Source organism: Dermacentor andersoni, unplaced genomic scaffold (genome assembly GCF_023375885.2).
Source record: "Dermacentor andersoni unplaced genomic scaffold, qqDerAnde1_hic_scaffold ctg00000039.1, whole genome shotgun sequence".
In the NCBI taxonomy this organism is placed as follows: domain Eukaryota; kingdom Metazoa; phylum Arthropoda; class Arachnida; order Ixodida; family Ixodidae; genus Dermacentor; species Dermacentor andersoni.
Genome location: NW_027314752.1, coordinates 33840254 through 33854779, shown reverse-complemented (window position 1 = coordinate 33854779; position 14526 = coordinate 33840254).

Sequence of the window (14526 nt, the reverse complement as noted above, 5' to 3'; positions counted from 1 at the left end):
AGTTCCAACACCTTCCTGCGTTCGAAGTCGCATTTCATAACTGCACACAAGAGCCCTCACTTGCCAAAATGCGATTGCTGCTGTGTCGTCACGATATCCATCTGCGATCGCTGCTGGCTCCAGCAGAGGTAATCCGCAAGCACCTTGGAGTGCACAACACACCCAAATACTGCGTACATGCGCTCAAAGGCACCTTCACTGGGCAAGCGATGACAAGCGATGAATTGTGCCGCTGGGAAGCACGCACTTCGTCGCAATGCATCGCAGAGGCTTCGCGCACAAAGATAAACTGGCACATTTTCACTGAACTGCGTCACTACGGAGCATAAAATAATGCACCGCCATTTTGTAGCGACAGCCGTTGCCCCCGTATCTATAACTAGTGAATCGTTTTCAGTGGGTAGAGCGGGAGCCTTAATAGTCTAGTGAAGCACCTGCGATGAACAGCCCTACCGCGGCGCTGCGTTTTCATTCCCCTAATAGAGAAAGATTGACTTTATTGAGAATAGTACTGCAGCGCCCCTAGGCGACTTATCACCGTATGAACTCCCTCGTGCGTGCGACCCTTTTCAATGTATCCGCTTCTAAGCTTTCGCCTCACTGTCGCCACTCGCGGCAAGAAGTGTAAAACTTAATAATTTGCTCAATCTCCGTTTGTCATCGGAAATTTCTAGCATTCAAAACGAAAAACAGATGCCTGTTTGTAAAAATGTTTGTAATTTTATTTGTTGTATTTTAACGTATTCGTTTGAGCGAAAGTGTAGGTGCAAGAATGCGCTGCATGTACCCTGTTCGCGTTCGATGGAGGATAGAAAGATATTACCTGAAAGAGGAGGCACGCCCTTGACGCGCCCGGGAAAGGCGTGGCAAGCGGCTCGCGGCAAGTGTGCAGACAGATAGCGGGACAGTCGCGGTATTGCTAAGTTGCGATAATCCGTTGATAACAATACGCGGCGCCGGCGCGTTTCGTTGTGCAGTCTTCTGCGCTTGAAACGTGGAAGCAGTGAGCCGCGCAGGGTGCGCTCATGTTGTCATACGCGGCTTTTTGTCTACATATTTTTTTGCTGTAGCTTTTACGCGTTTCACGCTATCTCCGTTCACTGACTGCCGTCGAGCAAACTCGGGCAAAACTCGTGTGAACGAGAAACTCGGCGCATCCTGCATAGCACCCCTGCAGTCGTGAAACGCCATATAGCCCCTAATACCTACACCCATTGCCCTGTTGGATTAATGTGTTCTTGTGCGTATAAGAAAATAATATCCCACGAAGAATCGGGCGTCAGAGCTAAGCCGCACGCGCGGCAGCAGAAACGTCTAGCACTATGGCGTACATTAAAACAAGACCTGCAGTCGTGAAACGCCATATAGGCCCTAATACCTACACCCATTGCCCTGTTGGAATAATGTGTTCTTGTGCGTATAAGAAAATCACATCCCACGAAGAATCGGGCGTCAGAGTTAAGCCACACGCGTGGCAGCAGAAACGTCTAGCACTATGGCATACCGTGAAACAAGACATGCAGTGGTGAAACGCCATATTCGCCCTAAGAACTACACTCCCTGCCCTGTTGGATTAATGTGTTCTTGTGCGTATAAGAAAATAATATCCCACGAAGAATCGGGCGTCAGAGCTAAGCCGCACGTGCGGCAGCAGAAACGTCTCGTACTATGGCATACCGTAAAACAAGACATGCAGTGGTGAAACGCCATATTCGCCCTAAGAACAACACCCCCTGCCCTGTTGGATTAATGTGTTCTTGTGCGTATAAGAAAATCACATCCCACGAAGAATCGGGCGTCAGAGTGAAGCCGCACGCATGGCAGCAGAAACGTCTAGCACTATGGCATACCGTGAAACAAGACATGCAGTGGTGAAACGCCATATTCGCCCTAAGAACTACACTCCCTGCCCTCTTGGAATAATGTGTTCTTGTGCGTATAAGAAAATCACATCCCACGAAGAATCGGGCGTCAGAATTAAGCCGCACGCGTGGCACCAGAAACGTCTAGCACTATGGCATACCGTGAAACAAGACATGCAGTGTTGAAACGCCATATTCGCCCTAAGAACTACACTCCCTGCCCTGTTGGATTAATGTGTTCTTGTGCGTATAAGAAAATAATATCCCATGAAGAATCGGGTGTCAGTGCTAAGCCGCACGCGCGGCAGCAGAAACGTCTCGCACTATGGCATACCGTTAAACAAGACATGCAGTGGTGAAACGCCATATTCGCCCTAAGAACTACACTCGCTGCCCTGTTGGATTAATGTGCTCTTGTGAGTATAAGAAAATCACATCCCACGAAGAATCGGGCGCAAGAGCTAAGCCGCCCGCGCCGCAGCAGAAACGTCTAGCACTATGGCATACCGTGAAACAAGACATGCAGTGGTGAAACGCCATATTCGCCCTAAGATTTACACTCCCTGCCCTGTTGGATTAATGTGTTCTTGTGCGTATAAGAAAATAATATCCCACGAAGAATCGGTCGTCAGACCTAAGCCGCACGCGCGGCAGCAGAAATGTGCTTATGATTTGAAGCACGCTTTGAAAGCTTATGGACGCACACCTGGAAATATATGGGCGCTTCTCATTCTGCATCATCATCAGCAGCAGCAGCAGCAGCCTGGTTACGCCCACTGCAGGGCAAAGGCCTCTCCCATACTTCTCTAACAACCCCGGTCATGTACTAATTGTGGATATGCGGTACCTGCAAACTTAATCTCATCCGCCCACCTAACTTTCTGCCGTCCCCTGCTACGCTTCCCTTCCCTTGGGATCCAGTCCATAACCCTTCATGACCATTGGTTATCTTCCCTCCTCATTACATGTCCTGCCCATGCCCATTTCTTTTTCTTGATTTCAACTAAGATGTCATTAACTCGCGTTTGTTCCCTCACCCATTCAGCTCTTTTCTTATCCCTTAACGTTACACACATCATTCTTCTCTCCATAGCTCGTTGCGTCGTCCTCAATTTGAGTAGAACCCTTTTCGTAAGCCTCCAGGTTTCTGCCCCGTAGGTGAGTACTGGTAAGACACAGCTATTATACACTTTTCTCTTGAGGGATAATGGCAGCCTGCTGTTCATGATCTGAGAATGCCTGCCAAACGCACCCCAGCCCATTCTTCTGATTATTTCCGTCTCATGATCCGGATCTGCCGTCACTACCTGCCCTAATTAGATGTATTCCCTTACGACTTCCAGTGCCTCACTGCCTATTGTAAATTGCTGTTCTCTTCCGATACTGTTAAACATTACTCTAGTTTTCTCCAGATTAACTTTTAGACCAACTCTTCTGCTTTGCCTCTCCAGGTCAGTGAGCATGCATTGCAATTGGTTGCCTGAGTGAGTAAGCAAGGCAATATCATCAGCGAATCGCAAGTTACTAAGGTATTCTCCATTAACTTTTATCCCCAATTCTTCCCAATCCAGGTCTCTGAATACCTCCTGTAAACACGCTGTGAATAGCATTGGAGAGATCGTATCTCCCTGCCATACGCCGTTCTTTATTGGAATTTTGTTGCTTGCGTTACGGAGGACTACGGTGGCTGTGGAGCCGCTACATATATCTTTCAGTATTTTTACATACGGCTCGTCTACACCCTGATTCCGTAATGCCTTCATGACTCCTGAGGTTTCGACAGAATCAGACGATTTCTCGTAATCAATGAAAGCTATATATAAGGGTTCGTTATATTCCGCACATTTCTCTATCACCTGATTGAAAGTGTGAATATGATCTATTGTTGAGTAGCCTTTACGGAATCCTGCCAGGTCCTTTGCTTGACAGAGGTCTAAGGTGTTCCTGATTCTATTTGCGATTACCTTAGTAAATACTTTGTAGGCAACGGACAGTAAGCTGATCGGTCTATAATTTTTCAAGTCTTTGGCGTCCCCTTTCTTATGGATTAGGATTATGTTAGCGTTCTTCCAAGATTCCAGTACGCTCGGGGTCATGAGGCATTGCGTATACAGGGCGGCCAGTTTCTCTAAAACAATCTGTCCACCATCCTTCAACAAATCTGCTGTTACCTGGTCCTCCCGAGCTGCCTTCCCCCTTTGCATATCTCCCAAGGCTTTCTTTACTTCTTCCGGCGTTACCTTTGGGATTTCGAATTCCTCTAGACAATTTTCTCTTCCATTATCATCGTGGGTGCCACTAGTACTGTATAAATCTCTATAGAACTCCTCAGCCACTTGAACTATCTCATCCATATTAGTAATGATATTGCCGGCTTTGTCTCTTAACGCATACATCTGATTCTTGCCAATTCCTAGTTTCTTCGTCACTGTTTTTAGGCTTCCTCCGTTCCTGAGAGCATGTTCAATTCTATCCATATTATACTTCCTTATGTCAGTTGTCTTACGCTTGTTGATTAACTTCGAAAGTTCTGCCAGTTCTATTCTAGCTGTAGGGTCAGAAGCTTTCATACATTGGCGTTTCTTGATCAGATCTTTCGTCTCCTGCGATAGTTTGCTGGTATCCTGCCTAACGGAGTTACCACCGACTTCTATTGCACACTCCTTAATGATGCCCACAAGATTGTCGTTCATTGCTTTAACACCAAGGTCCTCTTCGTGAGTTAAAGCCGAATACCTGTTCTGTAGCTTGATCTGGAATTCCTGTATTTTCCCTCTTACCGCTAACTCATTAATCGGCTTCTTATGTACCAGTTTCTTCAATTCCCTCCTCAGGTCTAGCCTAATTCGAGTTCTTACCATCCTGTGGTTGCTGCAGCGCACCTTGCCGAGCACGTCCACATCTTGTATGATGCCAGGGTTAGCGCAGAGTATGAAGTCTATTTCATTTCTAGTCTGGCCGTTCGGGCTCCTCCACGTCCACTGTCGGCTATCGCGCTTGCGGAAGAAGGTATTCATTATCCTCATGTTATTCTGTTCCGCAAACTCTACTAATAACTCTCCCCTGCTATTCCTAGTACCTATGCCATATTCCCCCACTGCCTTGTTTACAGCCTGCTTCTTGCCTACCTTGGCATTAAAGTCGCCCATTAGTATAGTGTATTTAGTTGTCACTCTACCCATCGCCGATTCCACGTCTTCATAGAAGCTTTCGACTTCCTGGTCATCATGACTGGATGTAGGGGCGTAGACCTGTACAATGTTCATTTTGTACCTCTTATTAAGTTTCACAACAAGACCTGCCACCCTCTCGTTAATGCTATAGAATTCCTGTATGTTACGAGCTATATTCCTATTAATCAGGAATCCGACTCCTCGTTCTCTTCTCTCCGCTAAGCCTCGGTAGCAAAGGACGTGCCCGCTTTTTAACACTGTATATGCTTCTTTTGGCCTCATTCTGCGTGGCATGTACTAAGTCATGCTGTGCGGCGTCGAATTCTTTTGGACATGTGCGCGCTCCGCGCAACCTATGCGGCGTTAAATCTTGCCTGATCGTACTAGCGCTCTTGGGAACGCTTTGAACTGCAGCAGAGCCTTACGATGTCTTTATTTGCTGTTGCATCCTCACATGGCTCCATGATGATACCACTGCCGTCTTCTAACATTTCGATGTGGCGCGTTTACACTTTTCGCTTGAATGCTGTTTCAGAGTCGTTGAAAACACAGCGACGCGGCTTTCGGCAGCGAGGCGTGGCTTTGTCAAAGCTCTGCACACAACCTTTGCGAAACGCTTCACATGCGTTTCTTGAAGCATTTTAAGTTGCTTCATGTGCATCGGATGCACCATAATCCAAGTGATGCCTGCTCCTATCACCCGATGGGGCTCAGTGCCCACTGCTGCATCATAGAGCTTCATTGCGATCGCTGGGGCGGCAGCATAGCGTTGGAGCGTAAACAAACCTAAATCTCGTAGGCAACGTCGGAAGCCGATTACCAATGTGCCGCCATGCTAGCGGAAGTGGCCTGTGGGGAGATCTAGGCGCGCAGCTCTGACCCTCCTGCGCCTACGGAATATGTTTTCCGTATAGCAGAATCGTACATTCTAGGACACAATTCCGCACATTTCCTCTCTAAAGCGCACGTTCCTCGCTCGTGCGCGCAAACGTCCACCTTATCCGCAAGTTCGACCCCCGCTGTACCTACTAGCAATTGTAGATTCGTGACCGGGGCGGGTGCACGGGCCGCCCGGAGGAGAAGGGTTACCCTCGGCTCGGAGCCATAGGCGTTACGGAAACACGGCGTATTTCTCTCCGCGCTACCTCTCTCCCGTGCGCAACTTAGAGCCGCAATCGTCGGCTCGTCTTTGCGCGCATTCACTCGCTCTTACAGCATGCGGAGCACGACAATGATTTTATTGCCCTTGAACTTTATACGATGCCTCATGGCGACGGCGACGGCATAAATTTGCTTGGAATGTCCAATAATTGCTATCGCGAAAAAGACCGGTGGGTTTCCAGTGGAACCGATATTTGCATAATCTTGTCTTAAACCTTGTCCTCTACGAACACGCTAACAGTATCTCTGTTCAGTCAAATTTTTACAGACATCGCAATGTTAAGGTGCTAGTAATGGCGTTCACGGCACTCTCAGACGAGGGCGGCGCTGCCAAGGGTTTAGCGTCTTGGTTAAGCTCTAAAGCGCCTTACATCGCGACCAGTAGGTCCAACGCACGATAGCAAAGTGAGAGAGATAGTATTATTATTCATAACCATATTCATTCATCGTCGTCTTGCGCATACTGAAATACAATACATAAAACGAAATAGAACTAGCGTACGCGTCCAAAGAGGTATATTAGTTACAGGTACACAATTTCACCTGCCACGGTAGCTAACTGCTACTCAAGTCGAGGTAACTGCTTCAATTCCAGCTGCGGCGCCCACATTCCGGCGGGGGTGTGCACTGTGCAGTGCGTGCACGTTAAAGAACCACAGGTTGTCGAAATTATTCTGAAGTGCCCCCGCCACTCCTCATGCCCTTTTACCTCGGTGTCATATATCACGTTATGTCAGATGCGGGACGGGAATCTTCAAAATTTTAATGATTTATTTATTTATTTTGCGTCCATTGACCCGTGTGCATGCATACACACAATCAGACACACCGAGGTACAACGTATGACGACAAGTTCATTCGCTGCTGCCTTTATCGGGGCCATTTTCATGACCTGAAATTGTCCGTCAGGCAAGCTCGTTCATAGTTTCCCAACAGTCACATTCTCTGTTTTAGGGATGTGTGCTACACAGTGTAGTCCTTTCGTGCTCGCCATTGTTGATAGTTTTTGGTGACAAAATTCAAGCAAAAAAAATAGAGAGCAAATTAATAGTGTCGGGCAAAATCAAGCAATTCGCTCATGCGTCCAGTGTCTCATCGCCTGAGCGCCTGCATTCAACTTGTGAAAAAGTATGATCAGCGCCACCCACCGTGAGAACATCAATCTCTAGTTGCACCAGGGCGCTCTCATGTTTAAGGTCACGGCGTCCACAGACGTACTCCTGGAAGTTGTCGCATGGCGGCACCACTGGGTTGATGGAGTCGCGCAGCTCCTTGGCTGTCTTTACGCAGGCCGCTCTGTAACAGACTCGGTCTATCGGCTGGTCGCGAAACCACCCCTCTGTCTGAGCAGCGCGGGTTGTATGCGTCGTTGGAGTGGCTGGTGAAGTCTGTGAACTCTGCGAAGATGTGGAACAGGTCAGAGGAAAGGGGCAAGTATTGACATTGCAAACCATGGTCAGAGGAAAACTCAACGGTACAATGTTATATTACCTTTCCTTAGATGTTAGAGGAGTGTAACATAAATCTTCTTAAGCATTTATTGCATTTATTTATTCGAAAGCATTAAATGCCCTACGGAGCCGAAACTAAGGCGTTTGCAGCGTGACCAACACATGATACTAAAAGACTACGAACCCCCGACCACTGTTGAGAGTCGAACTGACGACTTTGTTGCTAATTAAGGTGAAGTTCATTGGCACAGAAATAATGAGGACGATCGAACCCACGACTATTGAATGAATGGATACTGGTGTTTTACGTAGGAAAACCACGATTCGCTTGTGATGCACATTGTATTGGGGCACTCCAAAATAATTTTTACCCTCAGAGTTTCGTTATCGTACCGCAATACAGAGAACACGGTCGTTTTTTCCATTTTGCTCCCCATCGAAATGTAAACGCCGCAGCCGGGATTCAATTCCGCGACTTCGTACTTAGCAACGCCACGCCATAGCCACTAAGCCACCGCGACAACCCACAACCCTTGCTAGTAATGAAGGTGGTGTAAATTAAGGCACAGGGAATTAAGATAGAGTTAACGTACTCCAACCTACGATCTTTGGTGGGAGTGATACCCTCGACGTTTTGTGTAAGGCGAAGTTATTTGGCGCAAGCTAAGATGCAGTTAATTAAGACACATGAACCATGGACCTTTGGTAGGATTCGAGCCCATGACCCTGCGGTATGCGCACATTGTGGGGAACACCGTTGGTCACGTCGCTGAGCTTGTGGTGACATGGCCGCTCGAGTCACGTGACTCCGCCAGTGGCGCCACAGGACTTTACTGCGCTTCTGCTGGCATTTCGTATTCAGCAGAAGTAGCATTCTGCTACTTCTGCATTCTTTTACCTATACTTTCCTTCAGTTGACTGCGTTAAAATACAGCATAAAGTAGCAAACATTTTCCATGTTAAAGTATGTACTTTTCGTTTTGAATGCAACAAATTTCTGATGACAAACGGATATCCAGCGAATTATTAAATTTTGAGCTTTTTGCCGCAAGTGTCGACCATCAGGCGAAAGCTTACAAGCGCGTACATTCTAGAGGGTCACACGCACGAGGGAGTTCATACGATGACCTGTCGCCAGTGGAGCCGCAGTGCTATTATCGATAAATTCAAGCATGAAATTGTTGTGACCATTCTGTGTTCATTAGGGAAATGGCAACGCAGCGCCGCGGCATGACTGTTCGCTGCAGGAGCTTAACTGAGGCTTTCAAGGGGGCCACTTTACCAACTAAAAACGACATTATAGCCGTAGAGACGGGAGCCCCGGGAGCAGCGGATATCACTGCATTGCGAGGAAGACCGTGCTGCCCCACGACACAATTCATCCCTTGTCATCGCTTGCCCAGTTAAGGTGTTTTGTGCACTCCGAAGTGCTTGCCGATTGCCTTTGCTGGAGCTAACAGCGATCGCAGATGGTTATCATAAGCACCCCGCAGCAATCGTTTTTTACAGGTGAGGACTCATGTGTGCACCTATGAAATGAGATTGCGATCGAAGGAATGTGTTGCAACTGTTTAGCGCGAAGCGCTTGTGATGAAATGCCACAGCACTCGGTCTAATAGAGCGAGCTATTCTCGACGCTGACCATGTTAGCGAAACTGTGGCTCCGATTTATCCCCGGTAACAATGCCGTCATTGCAAAATACAGCTGCTATACGTTGTTGTATAGAGATCTCGTTATTTAGAGCCATTATTCCGAGTCACCTTCCTCCGCATTTACATAGGCGCTTGTATAAATATTGCAACGATTTCCACGTATTAGCAGATTTAGCCATGCCAACATCACAGATGTACCGCAGTGTGCTGGAGATTTCAGACATCATCGCGGACCCTGCGGCGGAAGACCCCATTCTGCATGTAGCCTGGATCGTGTTGATTCGTACAATTCGATCTCATAGGACCGGAACCCGTGAAGGCTCTCCACCAACATCTGACTACTGGGGCGTCTGCAACAACGAAGGGTTCAATCCCAGTTATCCAGGATGCGAGGGAGAAGTCGGCACATACCATCGCCGGTGTGCGAAAGGTACCAGACGAACCTTTAGACGCAACAACTGCAAAAAAATAGGTTTGTATGCTCTGCGGTTCCGATGCGCTGCACGGACAGCAAGGGCAGGGGTCCTTTTTGGCTGCTTGAATCAATGTTCAACGCGAAACTTTCACAAAGAGAAATAATTTGGCTGACGTATACTTTGGCTAATGGATTCTCCTCCAGGAGCATGAAAAGATGGTGGAGAATGTATTTAAAATGAGCAACAGCACCCGCATCAATTGACGAAAATATCTTAGGGAGGTGGTGCTGCTTGGCTTTATAGAAGCCGCTGCTCTGAGGTTTAAGGCGGGTTGTTCAGATCGACGAGTGCCTAGTGAGAGGCAACTGAAATTCTAAGTGAGGTGCCTGCTTACTGGTGATAACTTTCCTCCCATGCGCCGTGATACCTACAGCGGCGTATCGTACCGGGGCCCTTGGATATTTGTGATGCTGTGCGTGCAGGTAAATGAGCTGAGGCTGTTCGAAGTTGATGCCCTCCTAATCACCAAAGATGTCCTCCCACACGCCAGTCTGCAGCGTCAAATGGGCTGTATATCAATGCATACACATACCCATCCTTTCGGACGACAATTGAGCGCCACTGAGCCTCGACTGGCACCATTGTTGCAAAGTTACCGCTCCGGAATTGGAATGACTCCAGAATCAATCTACATTTTGGCAACCCAGGAGTGGACTGGTGACAACCCTTTGAGTAATGAAATTAAGCGCCTGTTGCCCTGAATGCAATGGAATTGCGTATTTTTTTCGAAAATAGAGCGCTTTTCCGTTTGCGCGCTCTTCTTTGTCAAAATAGGCCAAAGAACTAACCAGTTCACCATCATACATTACACTGTAAACGAAAATAAACCCGCCTGGGAGTTTTTAACAGGTGATGTGTCCTTAAACTTTCCCTGCTCAAATGTTTACTGCGATGTATGGGAGCAAAACAATGCCCTTCCCTAGTTTCACTTCTTTGGCTAGCAGCGGGAGGATGACGGTGACATGACGCGATTTTACTCCCCTTCAAAATCTTGTTCTCCTGTGAAAACTCCGACAGGAAGTTTTAACAAACTGCCTGCACCGGAACAGATTGGTCACGTGGCATCTCCCATGAGGCTGTGCGCTTTGCCAGCGACCAGGCGCGTTCGGCAGAGCTCATGACTGGCAGTGTGTTTACATACGTGACGTGTCCTTCAGCGTTTCGTCAATTTGTGTGCCGTATTTCCTTACTACAAGTGTCGCACGCGTGCCTGAAGCTCACTGTATCTCAGCTTCAAGTACGTTAGGTCTGATCACTCTGCTGACAAGGATGAGAACAAGTGCAACCTTTCCAAGTGCGGAAAAAAGCTTAGGTATACTTCAAAGCTGCGCATTTGCTCGTGATCTTGGCTCAGGTTCTGACCCTGTTTCCATGCTGCGCGGTCATGGCTTGTGTTCGTCAGTACGTGAAATGCGACTTTTAGGTCCTTTTGGGTACATGCTGACAACGTCCGGTGTAATGTTTTAAAGGACCGCGTAGCAATGGCAACAGCAGCCACTGTTCGAGCGACGACGTGCGTGCTAGTCGCACATGAATGGCGTACCCCAAATTCGTTGCGCTGCTGTGTTACCAGTGAGAAAGACCGGAGTGCCAGCAACTGTTTTATGTATCTGTGTACGGATATCCTCGCCCAAGATACATGGTAGGACACAAGTATACGCACTGTAAACAAAGCTTCTTACTGAGCGATGTGTTATTGATTTGTTATCGCGCATATTGGTTTTCGTGACGTGGTTGCTTCCGATATCGCAGTAATATTATGCTGTATCCCAGACACTGATTGAGAAGCATGCCTGCTGGCTCCGAGTTTCAAGATTCACTCGACAGATCAGCGATGTAACTGCTCTGCACAACCGAGAAATACTGCTTGGACCCTGCGCAAGTATTGCGGTGTAGAAAATGTAAGAGCGCGCTTTTCGATGATACATCGGCTTCTGCGCGTCACGCTTACACGTAATAATTTCTTTCTACGCTACCACTGTATCGCAGAAATGTAATTTTGCTGTGAAGCGCACGCACTTACATTTATCTTGCTTACTGTAACTGTACTATTTTTTGGCCGCAAACGCCGGCAGTGTGCGAAGTGGCTTCAGCACTGAAAGAATGGCGTGCTAATTTTGAAGAATTACGCCATTAACTTTTTCTCTCACTCTCTCAATTTTTCTTTCTCAATACTGAATTCTGAAGAGTTAGGCGTTGATTAACATATTCTGTTAATTTCAGAGAGGCAGATCTCGTATGAACGAGCATGTGAGTCGTAATTCTGAAAACAGCACAGCTGCTACCTAGGCGGTTTCGAGGCACACAGTATCGTGGCTATATATATTGGCAGCGTTGCTTCTTGAGTATCGCGTGTACGTCGGATGTCTTTCAAAGTTCTACATAGAGCGTTTCTGAAATTTTTATACATATCATGATTTATGTGCTTTCAATTACTTGCTTCGTTGAATTTATTGCGGTGTTGTGTGTATATTTAGAAATTTGAGCAGTAGCCTCTGCCTATAAATATCTTCACGCAAACTAACGCGTGAAGCTTTAATTTTTTTTATACACCGGTTGCACAAAGAAAAAACTTCGTCCATTGCAAAGCAAAAAATAAAAAAAGCAAAAAACTACCACGGTGTAACGCAAAAATTCCGCTCGCACAAATTAAAAATTCCACTGCGATCACCCGGAGCATAATAAACTCCCAACCGGGGGGTCGTTGGATGACAAGCATTAAATTCCCACCTTGGAGTTATTTCCGTTTAAAGGGTAGTAAGTGTCAAAAAAGTGCGTGTTCTTCTCGGCGTGTATCCCGCCGCGGCGTGCCTGGCTGCGCGGAGCGCTGTCCCTAGACCTCGCGGACATCCAGACCGGCTCCTCACGTGCTAGCCGGCACTCAGCAGGAGAGAGAGGAGAGACAGCGTGGGTTGAACCACGGTAAGCAGGTGGAGTTGTGGAACCGGTGAGGCGAGCGCCACGCGGATTGGACGTTAGAAAATGCTCTGGACGGTGGCCTAGGTTCTCGTAGCTGGGTCCTCCGTAGACGCGGCCCCGAGTCCGTTCCGATTTTCGGCGGCGACGTGGAGTGACGACGAACCCAGCAGCCCAGCGCCTCTCCAGCTCGGACGTCTCACTCGATAGTCCGCACGTAAACATACGTTACGTGTTCAGTATCTCTCAGACACTCCATCGGCACTCTCCTTTGTAATCACGTATAATCTTTAACCTACTTATACATTGCGTGTTAGTTTTTCTATGCCCTGTTAGGGCAGTCTTTACCATGTTTATTGTTGCAGTATTTTTCATTTGCACCGTTTTTTTTTATTTCGTGAGTGTTGGGCAGTTCCCACGTGGTGGGCCTTATTTTGCGTGTTCCGCCAGAGTTCAGTTGTAGTGACTTGTATTGCAGTTTCTGTCACGCGTATTGCCAGGTGTACAGTTTACTTGTCGCGCATTATTTTTGTATTATTAATTGGTAACGGCCGAACTTCCCACCAGGTCCGCCTGTACGCGGCCCGGGAGTTTTACGCTTGCGAGGTGACCCCTCGCCAGCCGGTTAGGCTTGCCACACGGGTGTATTCTCTGTGGATTGTCATCGTACTTCCCTGATACGATTTGGCGTTTAAGTAAACACTGTTCTTCCTCGGCCACCTCTTGCCTCGGGTCCACGGTGGATCAGCAGTGGGCATTAACGCTTGTCAGCAAGTCCAACCACTCGTAACACACGCGGGGCGGGATCGTTGACACTCCGTCTCCTCAGGAACGGGGAGTGCGGTAATCGAACCACCTATTCTTGACAACTGGCGTCCGCGCAGGATTTGCTTTTCGGGCACAACAGTGGCAGTGGACGGCACCAGCATCGCTTCTCACGTACTTGCGTGAAATACAACGTGCGGCCGTCAATCCAGCTGTTACGTCATCGTGGCGATAATTTGGACCACCGCCCCGATTTCAGCTGCTACCACGTGACGGACCTGAGGACGACAGACGTTAGAAGGACAGGCGGATCCTGGATTATTCGCTTTTCGGGCACAACAGTGGCAGTGGACGGCACGCAGCATCGCTTCTCACGCACTTGCTTTGCCACTGCTGCAGAAATACAACGTGCGGCCGTCAATCCAGCTGTTACGTTATTGTGGCGATAATTTGGACCACCGCCCCGATTTCAGCTGCTACCACGTTACGGACCTGAAGACGACGGACGTAAAAAGGACAGGCGGATCCTGGATTTTTCGCTTTTCGGGCACAGCAGTGGCAGTGGACGGCACGCAGCATCGCTTCTCACGCACTTGCTTTGCCACTGTTGCAGGTTGGTGTTATTTTGCTTCGAACTCTCTCTTAACCTCCTGGCGTTCCCTGCTGCTGCTGTGCCTATAGTTAATCATTGTCCACTGTTATTATGACTGAATGTTTGGCGTACAATGTTGACATTCGGCCCGATGAAATACCCCTTGTGTGTAGAATTTGTAAATATTCATACCATGTTGGTAAATGTTCTGGGATTACTGGGTCTGATTTTCGCAGTAAAGCGATTCCTTGAAAAATTCTTGGACGTGCGCAACATGTCAAACAAATGAAAAAAGGGGCGGTGCCTCATCCAATATGTCTGAAAGCCAAAGACTTGAATGTAAGATGAACCAACTCAATGCAAATGTATTAGCACTTCTTACACTTGTGGCCATAGTGGACGCCTTGTCCGAGGCTGTCAAAGGCATCAGTGGCATTGAGGCACCTATCCAAATGCTTTCCGACAAGTATGACGAAA